The sequence below is a fragment of the Xyrauchen texanus genome, chromosome 10 (genome assembly GCF_025860055.1).
Source record: "Xyrauchen texanus isolate HMW12.3.18 chromosome 10, RBS_HiC_50CHRs, whole genome shotgun sequence".
NCBI lineage: Eukaryota > Metazoa > Chordata > Actinopteri > Cypriniformes > Catostomidae > Xyrauchen > Xyrauchen texanus.
The window spans coordinates 15,318,089-15,332,814 of record NC_068285.1 but is presented as its reverse complement, the minus strand read 5'-3'; the positions used below and the strand labels follow the sequence as shown (position 1 = coordinate 15,332,814).

At 40.6% G+C, this 14,726-nt stretch overlaps 1 protein-coding gene across 1 annotated transcript in view; it reads right to left on the bottom strand.

Annotated features, from left to right (window-relative positions):
- Window positions 1-14,726, bottom strand: part of LOC127650984 (ephrin-A3-like) — a 146,216-nt gene that overhangs the window by 104,915 nt on the left and 26,575 nt on the right. The window lies entirely within an intron of this gene.

Below are 14,726 nucleotides of genomic sequence, written 5' to 3'. Positions count from 1 at the left end.
AATGGTTATGCTATTATATCTCCATCGCTCATGTTGCATGTGGATAATGACAATGCAGAATATCAATGGGAAATTGCAAGATTCTAACACTCAAAATGGCGAGTTGGAAAACTTCAGTCGTTCTGAAGTCATTTAAAACCAAACATGAATCAGGTATTTAAAAAAATAAAATAAAATCAGCCAATTCAAGCATAATGCCTCAGGTTAAAAGAGTGAAAGTGTCCAATAACAAGACGGTTACTAATATTACGCAAGTAGTTTTCAGCCGGTCATGTGATCTCAACATGGCTGATCCCATGAGGGTGCTCCTGCCCCATGTAGAATAAAACAGCTTTTATAAGGTTACTGATATGACTAGATCCTCATCTCAAGAGAGTTGTCACGATTTTATACATATGTTTCAAAATTACAATTCATTTCTTTAGGAGTAAAACTTTTTTAATGGAAAGCAACTACTGAGTGCACCTTTAAGACATTATTTTCATGAAACATCTTCTTTCGTGCACATTTTAACCTCCTATGGACATGGCAATGCAAAAAAAGATGGTTATTGTGATAACAGCAACATGAAAAAAAATATATATATATATATATATTTAAATTGTAAAGTATACATACATCATTAGCAGTACTCTTTTGGTACAGCTTTTCATTGTTACTGAATTTAACTTTGAAAAATCATTGCACAACAACATCTTTTTTTTCAAGCAAGAAAGTTACAGTAACAAGGGCCATCACTGAAAAATACAAGGTAAAACAATAGTGAAATAAAAAAAAATTATAATAATGGGTTAAATGTGCTTAAGTTTCCTGAAAATAATGTCTGAAGCTCATTTCCTGCAACTTTCATTCTCTGTACCTACTATACCATTCTATCATTCATATATATATATATATATGCATGATCACCATAGATCATCATTTTCATGATCGATCATTGCTGCCAGGTCCGAGTACCCAAATACTCGTGCTCATCCCTAACAGACAGACAGACAGACAGACATAGACAGATAGATAGATAGATAGATAGATAGATAGATAGATAGATAGATAGATAGATAGATAGATAGATAGATAGATAGATAGATAGATAGATAGATAGATAGATAAATAGATAGATAGATAGATAGATAGATAGACAAAACAAACAAACACACAAAACACATACAAACATATAATTGGCTGTGCACGGCATTAAAATTTTCTTTATGTCTGGAATCCCTGGCTAAATTAGCACATTTGCAATAAAAATCTGAATAAGCTTGATGAGCATGCAAGAGCCGGCGAATATGTAGTAATTTGTGGATGATGGGTGCTTGAATTCTGAAAATCTGTAGCACAGTTTCCTTTAAGGCCTACAGACTATTTGCAGCAGGCAATAATACTGACACTTTATTTCTTAGGGTGCTTTCACACTGGCAGTTTAGTTCGAAACAGAGCACGGTTCGAATGAAAAATTGGTCACGTGAAAGCTGTCATGCGGACTACCTGTAGAAGGTGGTCTGAGTTCGGTTGCAAAGGAAGTGTAGCATGATTCGCATAAATGTGACAGCAACTCGGACTCAGGTGCGCACTTGTTCAGGAAGTAAAGTAACCAACGCAAGCGTTTTAGCCGATGACGACATCATTATTTTCGACAACACACGAGGATCCACACATTCCTGAAAGTCCAAAAAAAGCAATGACACCACAATGACTTTCAATCAAATGGATTGTACGCAAATGAACCAGGGTTCGATAGAATCAAGTGAGAGTGAAACCAGACCAACGCTGCGAGGGGCACCGGGAACAATCGCACTCGGAATAGGACCGCAGTCTCTTTTCCACCATCGTGCCGAACGGATCTGAGCATAGTGAGGAATGGTTACAGTAGCTTTTCCACCTGGGCATGATTTGGCACAGCATGATTAGTAACCGTTCTCGGCCTGGAATTCTCAGCATGGTTAGACAACCGTGCTCAACTGTGCTGGTGGAAAGCCTGCAGTGATGTCGCAACTCACGATTGGTCACTTGTCAGTTGCCAAGGTTACTTGTTTTATCTCTGTAGCTGGTCAAGCGCACTATTTGGGCAAAGTACACACACTTCTCACGCAATCCTTGAACTCTTGCGTAACGAAAGGTAACGACTGGTTTATTTCTTGTGTACATTCGAAGACCACAGTGCCGTGATGGCTGGCTCGGATCGTTCTCAGAATTCTATCTGACATTATCTCTCCCGTTTTTTTTTATTCTATATTTGCTTTAGTCTATCTCTCCTCTATGAATATAACCTTACCTGTCATTGTCCATTGACTAGGAGATATAACAGTTTTATATGAACGACAGGATGTCTTTTTACAATCACGAACATCAAAAAAATATCCTTTATCTTACCCCTTCTCTATCTTTTCCTCTCTCCCATTCAATCTTTCACCTTCTATTTTTGCAGCTTGTCTTCTTCATTCTGTCTGTAAGCTGAATCTGCCCTGTGACAGGTCTTGTCAGAGATTTCACAATCTTGACATAGCGTTAACTTGCAAAGCACCTGTAGGAATGGACGTGTGTGTGTGTGTGTGTGTGTGTGTGTGTGTGTGTGTGTGTGTGTGTGTGTGTGAGTTATTAAAACAGTGTGTTTGCAGGTTTGTACGATGGAAGCATAACAGGCTACAGCCGGCCAAGGTTTGATTACAATGATCCACAATCAGTGGAGGGCAATACAGTTTTTAATTGCTGATGAGTTCAGATCGAAGACTACTTTGATCTACTATCCCTTAAAATATGTGTATCTCATAGTGTGTCTCATATTAGAACATGAATCTGGCAGGTCTGTGTTTAAATGTATGATAATAGGTGGTCCTTTTTTTAGCACCTCTCTGTGTGTGTGTGTGTGTGTGTACGTGTGTGTGTGTGTGTGTGTGTGTGAGGGAGGGAGGAATGCTCCTGGTCTATGAAGAATCTCAACTGTCTGACACAACATTAATATTCTTACTGCCTCCGTTGTGTCTTTCCCTCCCTACTCTGTCCGTCTCTCCATCAAACTTTGTATCTTCCCTCCATAGCTCTTATCGGAACTCCTACCACCTCCTCTCATGTCATTCCTCATTTTAAAGCCATTTGTTTATATTTGTCTTTTGAATTCCTCTTTTTGTTCTCCATTTCCTCTTTTATTCATGTGCAATACAGTCTTGCTCCCTCAACCTGTCTCTCTCACTCTCAGGAAGTTGCTTTGCATCTTTAAGTTGCTGTTAAAGCAAATCTATGCATCGTAACCTTTCAGCCATGCATTTTTTAATTAAATTTAAATACAAACTCTGTATGTTCAAAAAGGCATACTACCTACTATTTTTTGAAAGTAAGTACTATGCATTATGCATACTGTGCATGTTATGCAAATTTTCTGCATGCATAAAACCTGAATGAATTAGTGCATTTGCCAATTTTTTTCAGTAAGCAACCTGAGAACACTGCATATTAGGCCTAAAATGCTAAATACTGTGTCTCATAATGCAATGCACTTAACTTGACCTTCCATTTCAGATGTGACGAATTAATCGGAAACCTCATTATTTGATTGAACTGACAAAAGTTAAAACATATTTTACACACAATTGGATTAAAAATGCAAAATAACAGTTTTTATTTCTGAGGTGTGTTCAGAGGACACTTGCTGAATTAAACGTGCAATGCATCATGTGACATGTAAGGGACCATTCACGGCGAACGCCTTTTTGTTGCACTGTTGACCTTCGTTGCACTGTGTTATTTTCACCATTTCACACAGGACCTCAAATATTTTAGACACTGTGTCAAGGTAAAGAAAACGTGTTTTGAAACACCTGTGTTCTGTTTATCTTTGTTTAGTGCAAGAATGATTTCGTATGAACACACACTAACAATATTGCCTACTTCTGTTTGAAAGTTTATCGTAGCATACTGCATAATATTTAACACCAATATTGGGTAAGCTAATTTGAAAATGTAAATTCCCAAGCTACAATCTAATAACTTAAAGTAGTTATATTACAGTCATGCTACTCATTTAAAAAAGAAAATGTTTTTATATAACAACCGGATGGTATTATTTGATACTGCATTTAATGATTATTCAATAATATCACCTGATAGTAACAGTACAATATATTTGTAAATAGGGTAACATTCCCTATGATAATTAACATGGTTTTACTATTGTACTTTGCTTAATAAAAGAGCTTAGGTGGATTAGTGAATCATTTACGTATTTGAAATAAATAAATTTATATAAACCTCCCAAAAGAACAGACTCACTTACATTATTTGGTTTTCCCAGAGCAACATGAGAGACAGTATGGTTTAGGTGAACTTGATTACTTCATCGGCTCTAGTGCTGCATTCACAATACAATGTGATTAATATAGCTTTTGTACATGTTGGAAATGATAGCTTGTTTCTGAAAAAATTACACAAATGTGAAACTAGCTAAGCTACTGTGATGCTACTGAAAAACTTAAGTTAATAGCATTGCTACTATTAATTATCTGGCAGGGTGTAACTACAGACTGGCGGGGTGTAACTTGTGGCTAATACACACGGGGGTTGTCAAGCCACCTGTGGACATGGTGCGGTGGTAAATCCTGCCTGACAAGGAAGGAGTTGCTACAGACACAGCGATCAGGGGCAGCGAGGACTGCCCAAGTGAGATGCGGGTCCTGCCACCAGGGAGACCCTACTGTGGAAAATACATCACAGGGAGTTGCCTGAAGCAGGAACTATGCCTGTGAAGCCCAACACAGAGCACTCGGTGCAAGCGGAACACCTGTTCGGCTGTTATGTATTACCGAGTTCTACCGGCTTTGAACCTGCAAGCGAAGCTGCCCCGGGAGGAGGCAGACCCAGCCCTGAAGTTGTAGAACCTAGCAAAGATGGTGGGTGTTGCCCAGCCTGCTGTCTACTAGGGAGGTGCCATGGGCCAGTGCCCACGAGGATGCCACACTCGGTGCCTGGGTGAGATAGGCTAGGGGATAGCATCAACAACCCAATGAGCTAACCTCTGTTTGGAGACAGTGTTCCCTTTCCGCTGTCCGCCAAAGCAGACAAAGAGCTGTTCAGAGCATCTAGAGCCCTGTGTACATCCACATGGCTACGCAAAGCACGTACCGGACACAGCAACAAAGAGGCTGGGTCTGCCTCCTCCCGGGGCAGCTTCACTTGCAGGTTCACTGCCTAAACCCCGAAGGAGGTCGTGCATGGGCATGAGGTGAGCATCTGCCGGACCGAACTCCAGGCAAGTGTCGCTGACAGAGAACGCTTGCAGATCCCCAACCCTCTTGATGGAAGTGAGCACTGCAGGTGGTGGACTGCTTAAGTCTTACACGTCACGTCCAGGGGCCAGACATGGAGGTTCCAGAGGTTCCAAATTCCACCACAAATGCCGTTCCTGGACCACGAGGGTGGTCATCACCCACTCGAGTGCTTGCACTGTGACCTTCGTAGCTCTGAGAACAAGGTTGGAGACAAGGCGCAGTTCCTGCAGCATATCGGGATCAGGACAACCCAGGTGCAGTGCCTTGTTTAAGTGCCTTGGCTTGGTGAACTTGCAGGAGAGCCATGGCATGCGGGGCGGAGGTGGCCTGTCCAGTGGCGCTGTAGGCTTTTGCAGGTCCTACATGCCTTGGATGGGAATACTGGGCGGTCCCGCCAGGTAGCGGCATTCTCGGGACACAAGTGGATCGTAACCGCCTTGCCCACCTGAGGGACCTCTGTGTATCCGTTGACCACCCCATCGTCCACGGTAGTGAGAGCGGACGAGTGAGGAGGTACCGGGGGGGTGGCTATGAACGGCGCCCTGGCCCGAGGAACCGATCAAGTAGCCGTGAGGATGGGACGGAGGTTTCCAGTCCACCTCGCACTCGCGGCGGCCCTGGAAAGCATAGCGGACATCCAAGCATCAGGCTCAGACTGGGCGAGCAGACCCAAAGGTGGCAGCCCATACGAGTCATCAGCATCAGACGCCGCTGTGACTCTCTCCAATGCAGCGGCGAAATCATCATCCAATTACGGGGTCTTGAAAGTGAATGCCACAATCCCGTGGGAAGAAGGAACGACGCGGGGGGGCAGCTGAAGTGGCTTTCTCTCATGAGAAAAGAAAGCCGTGACCGCAATATTGCCATGGCTATGTTCTCACACAGAGAACATGAACCATTCATAAAATGCTGCCTGCGTGTGATCGCAGCCCAGGCACGTGAGGCAGCTTTTAAGACCGTCAGAAGTGGAGAGAAATCGTCCACATCCAGGAACTACACAGAGGCGGAAGAGCATCTGGAAAAAGACGCGTCCTGAAAAGGACGTTCAACACCTGCTATGTATTGCTCTTTTAAGAGTGGAAACTCAAACTCTTTTAGATGAAACTCTTTTAGGAGGATAAACTCTCTTTCAGGCAATGAAAGCACTGTCGAAGCACCCAGGGGCATGGACAGCACAGTGTACAGAGAGGAGAAAGCCACTGGAATGCTCCGTAGATCCAACAGCAGTGCTTATCGCCAGAAGAGGTGAGTGGAACAGTATTGAACTCAGCTTTGCTGTTGCACAACCGCTCGGCTCAGCAGAAAAAATCTCTGACAGACACTTGCATGCTCCCCTTTATACCCATACATGGGGACATGCAAATTCTGTCTGCTAATTTGACATTGGCCTTGTCTCAAGTTCAGAGGTATGTGAGGCTCTCAGAAGAGACCCCTTGTTTCACTACAATCTACACAACGTCAAGAGAGGGACAGAAGGGGAAAAATCTTTTTAGCGTTATTTGAGATAAAGACGCAAATATATAGAATATGATTGTTGTCAAAATGTACTGTCAATCTTTACCAGCCACATGGCATTTGATCTTTCACAATTTAAGTTTAGGAGCTGTTCATGTATCCATAGAAAATAGTCCCGCAGGCTGCCCGGAGGCGTTACGAACATGGCCGGTGAGTGACCTGACTTGCCATACAAAGACTTTGGCAGTAGGCAGTAAACAGTATACTAGTATTCCAAACATAGTCTTGGCATTGATCATAAAAGCCAATTTCCCAATACACATACCTCCCACATCCCATGCATTTTCCTCTGGGACTCTCCATTGATGCAGAGCTTGTGCAGTACTATACAACAGGTCTCACAAACTATATCCTGTCTCTCATACCCACACACAGTTTTGCTCATTAGGTGCCCACCACAAACAATATTGAGTGAGTATTTTAGTGGGAAACACTTACACATTTTTATATGTGGGCAGTGGACTACAAAGACCAAGAGCTAAATAGCTCCCTGACATCGGCATACAAACTCACCCACACAGGCTACACACTTGACTCCATCCACCTACTCACACACCAACACAAATCCTGCCCTAGGTTCCAACATGCTCTGAGCATCTACACACTTTTAAACCCCATAATATGCAATGAAATAAACAGTACAACAATGCTATTTTAATAAACAATAAAACTTCATAAGTTACCTGTATGTGAACAGGCAAACACTAATTGACTAACATCTCTCTCTTTCTCTCTCTCTCTTATGGGCGAACAAGAAGAGAGCACAGCAGGACATTGATATTCAGCACACCCACACAGTGTGGTTAGGATCTGAGATGTGGACTCTCCCAGAGTTTCCTAGTTAACACACGCTGCAGTCCACTGCAGTATCATCATTAGGCAGACTCGCTCACAATGTACACAAATTTACCGATGGGCACACACGCGTACTCTGCATTATTCCTGACCAAATTGCTCTATATAATGTAAACACAGACAGGTTTTGCTTCCACACAAAAATATTGGAATAAACCCATGAATACTACTTTGAATACTAATTATGCACAAGCTAACACCAATTTTTATGCTCTGGAAATGACGTCAATGAGATCCGCTGCATGCAGGCAAGAATCAGCGAAGTGATTAGTGGCACACATGTATAGAGGGATGACTCGGTGGAACCATCAATGGAAATAGATTGGCTATGGCATCTATTGCCATCAGTTGGCTATGTTTGAAATGGATTACTACCTTACATGAACCAGTGTTTGGGATGCTACTTTGAAACTGTAGCTTCATAAGTAGTTAAACAGCAGTCAAGTTGCTCTTTAAAAAAAAGTTGTTAGCTACACTATGGCTGCATCTGAATATGCATACTTCTATACAGTACACCAAAAGCAGTATGTCAATGGATTACGGTGTCTGAATCTTCAGTAATAGTAGGTGTGAAATACCCAGGTGACCTACTATGTACATAAAATGTGCTTCCACTGGACAGTTTACTATTCCATAATCCATGTCCGCTGTAGAGACATCACATTCAAACATACTGCTTTCGCAGTTTGTGGATTCCACCAGCAGGTGGTGATAAAGAGAAATTTATTTTTGGTTGATTTTTCATTATTATTATTATTATTATTATGCTACATTTACAATTGTATTTAATTACCTAATATATATTGGTATTTTTCCAACGGATTGGTGGAAAAAGTTGAAGAGAGTAAAATATCTGCATTTGGGGAGGTTGGGGTTACTACACTTAATTATTTTGATTATTTTTAATGTTTTTTTTTGTAACTGTAATTTGAATTTAGAAATATTTTTGGTTTATTTTTAAAGCAAAATCGACCAGTAAAAGTGAAGTGCATGAAAAAATCCACGGCCTAACCTGATAGGCCAATACAATCACTGTTAATACTAGCCAAGATTTGTGTGTCAGTAAATAAATTTTAATAGTAATACTTCCATTCTCTATAATTTAACACAGCCTACATCCAAGTCCTTACAAGCACCAAATTTTTCATGCATATTATAGGAGCATGTCTTAGAAATATGCAGTACGCAGTTAATGCACAAAATAAAATAAGTTCATATTTCTATCCTTACGATTCATTGTAACCAGCCTTTTTACTCAACCAAATTCTTTTGAATGTGCTGTTTTTGTTTATAACGCTGGTGTTTGAGGGAATGGACTATATAATAGTACACAGATGGTGCCATAACCGGAGAAGAATCACCTAATTAAATTGCACTTGACCCAGCCCTTAGCGCTGTGCATGTGCAATTTAACCAAACCCACTTGCGCCTAGACTTAGCGCACGCTCGCACAAAAATACCAGAACTCATAGCCATGCCCACTGACTACACATATGACGTATTGCATAGTGCTGTGCTTAGTCCTTAGAGTGACAACATTAAATTGAACTATACATTTACACTAAATATAGACTAATAAAACTAGAAAACACTATTTTATAGAAAATAAAAAAAAATTCACTTCAGAAAAACAATGGATAGTCCCCTTAAAGCTGTACAGGGGCTCCAGTGAATCAGTGAATAATTTATGTAAACAAATTAATTTAAATTAAGTGTCCGAATGAATCAACTTACTGAATTAGAGTTCCCAGAGCTAAATATAAGTGAATCGTTCATTCTAACTGTTTAATTTACATGAACTGTAAGAAGAAAAAAAAAATTATTTCAATTATTTGGATTTTCCAGCAATAACTATAAGAGAGAAGACAGTGTAAGTGAGTTTAATTACTGCCTCGGATTTATTGCTACACTCACAATACAATGTGACAAATGTAACGGTTTGTGATGCTACACCTCTATTCTTTGGAAAAAGTAGCTTGTTAGTTGAAAAGTAACAATTCACTATTGTGAATAGCTGAGCTACTGTCATACTACTGAAAAATGTTAGTAGTGTCACAACTTTTAGTTAGTTACCCTAGTTATTTTGGATGAGGCCGATGACAGTTGTGTCATTTGCAAACTTCAGGCGCTTGATAGAGAGGTCCTTGGCAGTGCAGTCATTGATATACAGAAAGAGGACTAGTGGGGAGAGCACACATCCCTGGGGGGGCACCAGTGCTGGTCCTGCATGTGCTGCAAGTGAATTTCCCCTGTCTCACTAGTTGCTGCCTATATGTCAGAAAGCTAGTGGTCCACTGACAGATTGGCGTGGGAACAAAAAGTTGGTGTAATTTAGTCTGGAGAATAGCTGGAATGATCGTGTTGAAAGCTGAACTGAAGTCCACAAAAAGGATCCTTTCATATGTCCCTGGTCTGTCCAGATGTTGCAGGATATGATGCAATCCCATGTTGACTGCATCATCCACAGACCTGTTTTCTTGATAAGCAAATTGAAGGGGATCTAAAAAAGGTTCCAGTGATGTCCTTCAGGTGGGCCAACACCAATATCTCATATGACTTCATGACTACAGTTGTCAGAACGACAGGCCTGTAGCCATTAAGACAGGGATTTTGGGTTTCTTTGGGACAGGAATGATGGTGGATCATTTGAAGCAGCAGGGAACTTCACACTGCTCCAGTGATCTGTTGAAGGTCTGTGTAAAGATGCCCTGTGCTTTCCTTGACTTTTGCTTCAGAAGACATGGCACAGCTACTCTTCACAGACCATAAGTGCAGACTGAGTAGCAGGAGGGGGGAGGAGGGGGTTACAGGAGGTGTTGATGTTTGTTTGAAGTGAAGGTCAGAGCGGGTGTGAGGTGTGAGAATGGGCCTTTCAAATCTACAGTTAAACACATTCAATTCGTCAGCCAGTTGTTGGTTCCCAACATTGTTGGGGGGTGGTGTCTTGAAGTTAGTATAGTCTTTCAGGCCTCTCCACACTGATGCAGGGTTGTTAATTGAAAATGTGTTTTTCAGCTTATCAGAATAGCTTCTTTTAACCACTCTCATCTCCTTATTCAGAGTGTTCTCTGCCTGATTGTACAAGACTTTATCCCCACTTCTGTAAGCATTCTCTTTGGCTGACAAAGCTGCCTGAGTTTAGCTGTAAAACGTAGTTTGTCATTGTTAAATAAGTGCTAGTAGGAATGCAAATATCCTCACAGAAACTGATATATGATGTCACAATATCTGTGAGCTCATTCAGATTGGTGTCTCCAGCCTCAAATCCAATCCAATCAGTGCAGTCAACACAGGTTTGTAGTTCCAGCTCTGCTTCATTGGTCTATTCTTTACAGTTTTTACTACAGGTTTAGCTAATTTTAGTTTCTGCCTGTAGGTTGGAAGAAGATGAACCAGACAGTGATCAGAGAGTCCCAAAGCTGCTCTAGGGGCAGAGTGATATGCATCCTTTATTGTTGTGTAGCATGTAATTTGCTGTCTGTATTTTGGTAGTTCACACGTGAGGTTGGCTTTGTTAAAATCACAGAGAATAACAATAAGTGAGTCCGGATATTGTTGTTCCATATCTGTGATCTGATCAGCCAGCTGTTGAATTGCTGCGTTCACACACGCATGTGAAGGAATATAAACACTCACCAGAATAAACAAGGAAATCCCCCCGGTGATTAGAAAGGCTTCCAGTTGATAAAGAGCACTTCCAAATTGTTCCAGCTGTACACCAACTTTCAATGATGTAAAAGCAAGTTCCACCACCTCTCGGTTTCCCCGTTAACTCCGCAATGTGAACTGCTATGAACAGCCGAAAGCCCGGCAGATGTAACGCTGTCTGGAATAGCTTCATTCAGCCAGGTTTCTGTGAAGCACAAGGCAGCAGAGTTTGAAAAGTCTTTGTTTGTATGGATGAGGAGATGTAGTTCATCTGTTTTGTTAGGGAGAGAGCAGAGATTCACTAGATGAATACTCGGCAGTGCTGTTCAAAAGCCACGCTGTCGGAGCTTGACCAGCACGCCGGCTCGCTTCCCTCGCCTGCATCTCATAGCACCCTTAAACAACACAGCTGCGCCTCTGACTAAAATGTCCAGCAAAACATCCAAATAGTCTGGTATGGGACTGCGAATGTTCAGCAATTCGTCCCTGGTAAAACTGATTGGAAAGAAATTACTAAACAGAGGGCAATCCAAAAATAAAAGAATTGGAGAGCTCCACACAGAGGCTGCCATCCGTGGCGCCAACTTGTATCATATCATCTGTTGCATACTGCATATTTTGGCAAATATAGTAGGTCATCTGTGTATTTTATACAGTACATAAGCATAATTGGCATACTGTGTGCACAGTACACATACTGTATATCCTGCAGCAATAGTAAGAGTGGTTCTAAGCTATTTCAAACATTGCTGTAGATAATATTTGTAACAGGTAGGCAGATGATATCTCAGCTCATGTATTAACCATAGAGAAATTTACACATCAAGGCAGCCAAATGCATTCCAAATGGATTTCTGATGCATGCCTACACGAGACAAGAGTAAATGATGAGGTTGAAATGTGCAGGGAGCATCGGCCACAACAATCTCGAGCAGCCTATGTTGATGTCGAAGGGGGTTTTGTATTGATCCTAGTTTGTGATTTCTGGTCCAAGTTTAGCTGTGAAATGGGGTGACACTGAGAGACTCAAGGCAGTCTGAGCTTAATCAGTGGAGATGGTTTCTTTTCCCATTTTTGCTCGCTCAAGGATGATACATTGAGGATAATTGCAGTCTTGTTTTTCAATCAAGGAACAAATGTAGGGTGATAAGAGTGATGTTGTGAGCTCTGAAGTAGGCTGCTTAGACCTAAGCAATGAAGTAGGCATTAGCTCCACCAAGTTGTCTTTGAAAGGTTTGGTTTTGGAGAATTCTTACTCTGTTGCCCTTTAGTGGGATGGTTGTATGCAATTAACTATGCAGTGATGTCCTGTCCACATCACTTAATGTGAGTTGAAACTACATTGTGCATGATGCCATATCTTAATGGATTTGCTTTGCTTGTAAGTATCAACAGATTTAAACTTTCCTGGACATTTGAAGTAGTTGTATTTAACTTCTGGTCACTCACGACTGCCATTGAAGGGAGGTCAAATTAAATTTTTGAGTGAGTAAATGTGCAAAACACTGGAGAGTGATTTAAATTTGCCTCTGATGTTCTCATTACTACGCTGATGGCAGCTAAAGGGTCTAAGATCTTATAATTACTGCATCAATAGGCAAATTCTCAATTATAACAGAATAACTAATTTACAGACTCAAAATAACCTTTCTTGATGAATTGTCAAAAGTGCCTCATTTTTACAGTGCTCAAGGAAGAGTCAGAGGTGGTTGTCTCTTTATTAAAATCAAATGCTTTAGCCTAGAATCTCAGACATGGCAGCCAGCGGTACAGTCGTTATAGACAAGCTTTGACAATGTGCAAAGAGATCAGAGCAAACGAATGTCCTAAATCTAAATATACTGTCAGCAATGACAGATATGCTCTTAAAGTTGATGCCTCACATAGGGCTCTGCAATATACATGGTCAAGCTAAATCACGTGTTAAAGGAATAAATCACCAATCATTTTAAATTCTGTCATCCTTTACTCACTCTAACGTTGTTCAAAACTTTCTTCTGTGGAACACAAAAGGAGATACTAAGTGAAATGGCATTCTCAGTCACCATTCTCTTTAATTCTTTTTTTTTTTTTCATACAATGCAGTAGAAAGTGAATGTTGACTGAGGCTGTCAATCTGACTAAAATCTCATTTTGTGCTTCATGGAAAAAGTAATACATGTTTGGAACAAAATGAGAGTGAAGAAATGATAGGGATCATAAGGAGTTGAACAACTCCATTTCAGTTTATAATTCCTCTTATCAATTCTTTTTTCTTAATGGTTCTCTTTAAGATTCTCTTTAGTAATGTTCAGGAAGAAATATTTGTAAACAAGAAATACAATTTTTATTGTATTTACTGTTCTCAGCAGCCTTTTGCTAAATGATAGAATCATATCAGAATTTGACAGAGCAGATACTTTATAACAAATTAATAGGTATGACATAAAATATTGATACATTGATACAATACTTTTTTGAGGCATCGACATATTAATATTAGCCCACATTTAAATTCAGCCTTCTGTTTAATAGCTTTAAGGGACCACAAAGGAGTAATATAACATTTACTGTACTTAATTGTCCCACACCAGATGAGAGGCGCAGCGTTGCTCTAAATTTGTGAATCTAGTCACCATACACACAAAATCAATGGTGAGCTGTGCATTTAAAGTCTAGGCCTTCAGTATGATTCATGCCATTAAGAAAACACAGTTTCACTATAAGACATGCTATGCCTTTGGGCATCATACATTGTCACAGCTAACTAATAATACCAATTGACAATTTAAAAACACATCCACACACTAATTTTAACTGCAGCATGACTGTTTATGAAACCGAACAGTTAAAAATCATAATTTGTCATATTAATCTACCAAGGAGGTCTATAATCCCTGGAAAAATCGATCTAAAAATATTTGCGATTCAAATGTTGCTTGCAATAAATTTAGTTTCGTCAGGGTTCACGGTTATGCTACGTTCCATTCAAGTTGGATGTGGGATATTCCTACTTGATATCTCCGACCATAAATGCATTCCATTCCCCGATATTCGGAAGATGACGTTCAAGGAAACAAAACTGCAATGCTCCTGTTAGCTTTTTTTATTAGGCCTATTATTATAAAAAAAAAAACTCATGTGTATCTTTAACTATGCATTGTCATATGAACAACTAGTGAGTAACTGCACTGACTGATTGAAGTTACATAAGCCTTAAATGGAAGAGACGGGGACCCTATACTGTAAAAAGGCACTGTCCTTCGGATGAGATGTTAAACTGAGATCCTGGCTCTCTATGGTCATTAAAAATACCAGGGCACTTCTAGTAAAGAGTAGGGGTGTAACCCCTGTGTCCTGGCAAAATTCCTCCTATTGGCCCTTCTCATTCCAGTCCTGTTTATAATCCCCATCCATTAATTGGCTCTATAATTCTACGCTCTCCTCTCCACCAATAGCTGGTCCCTT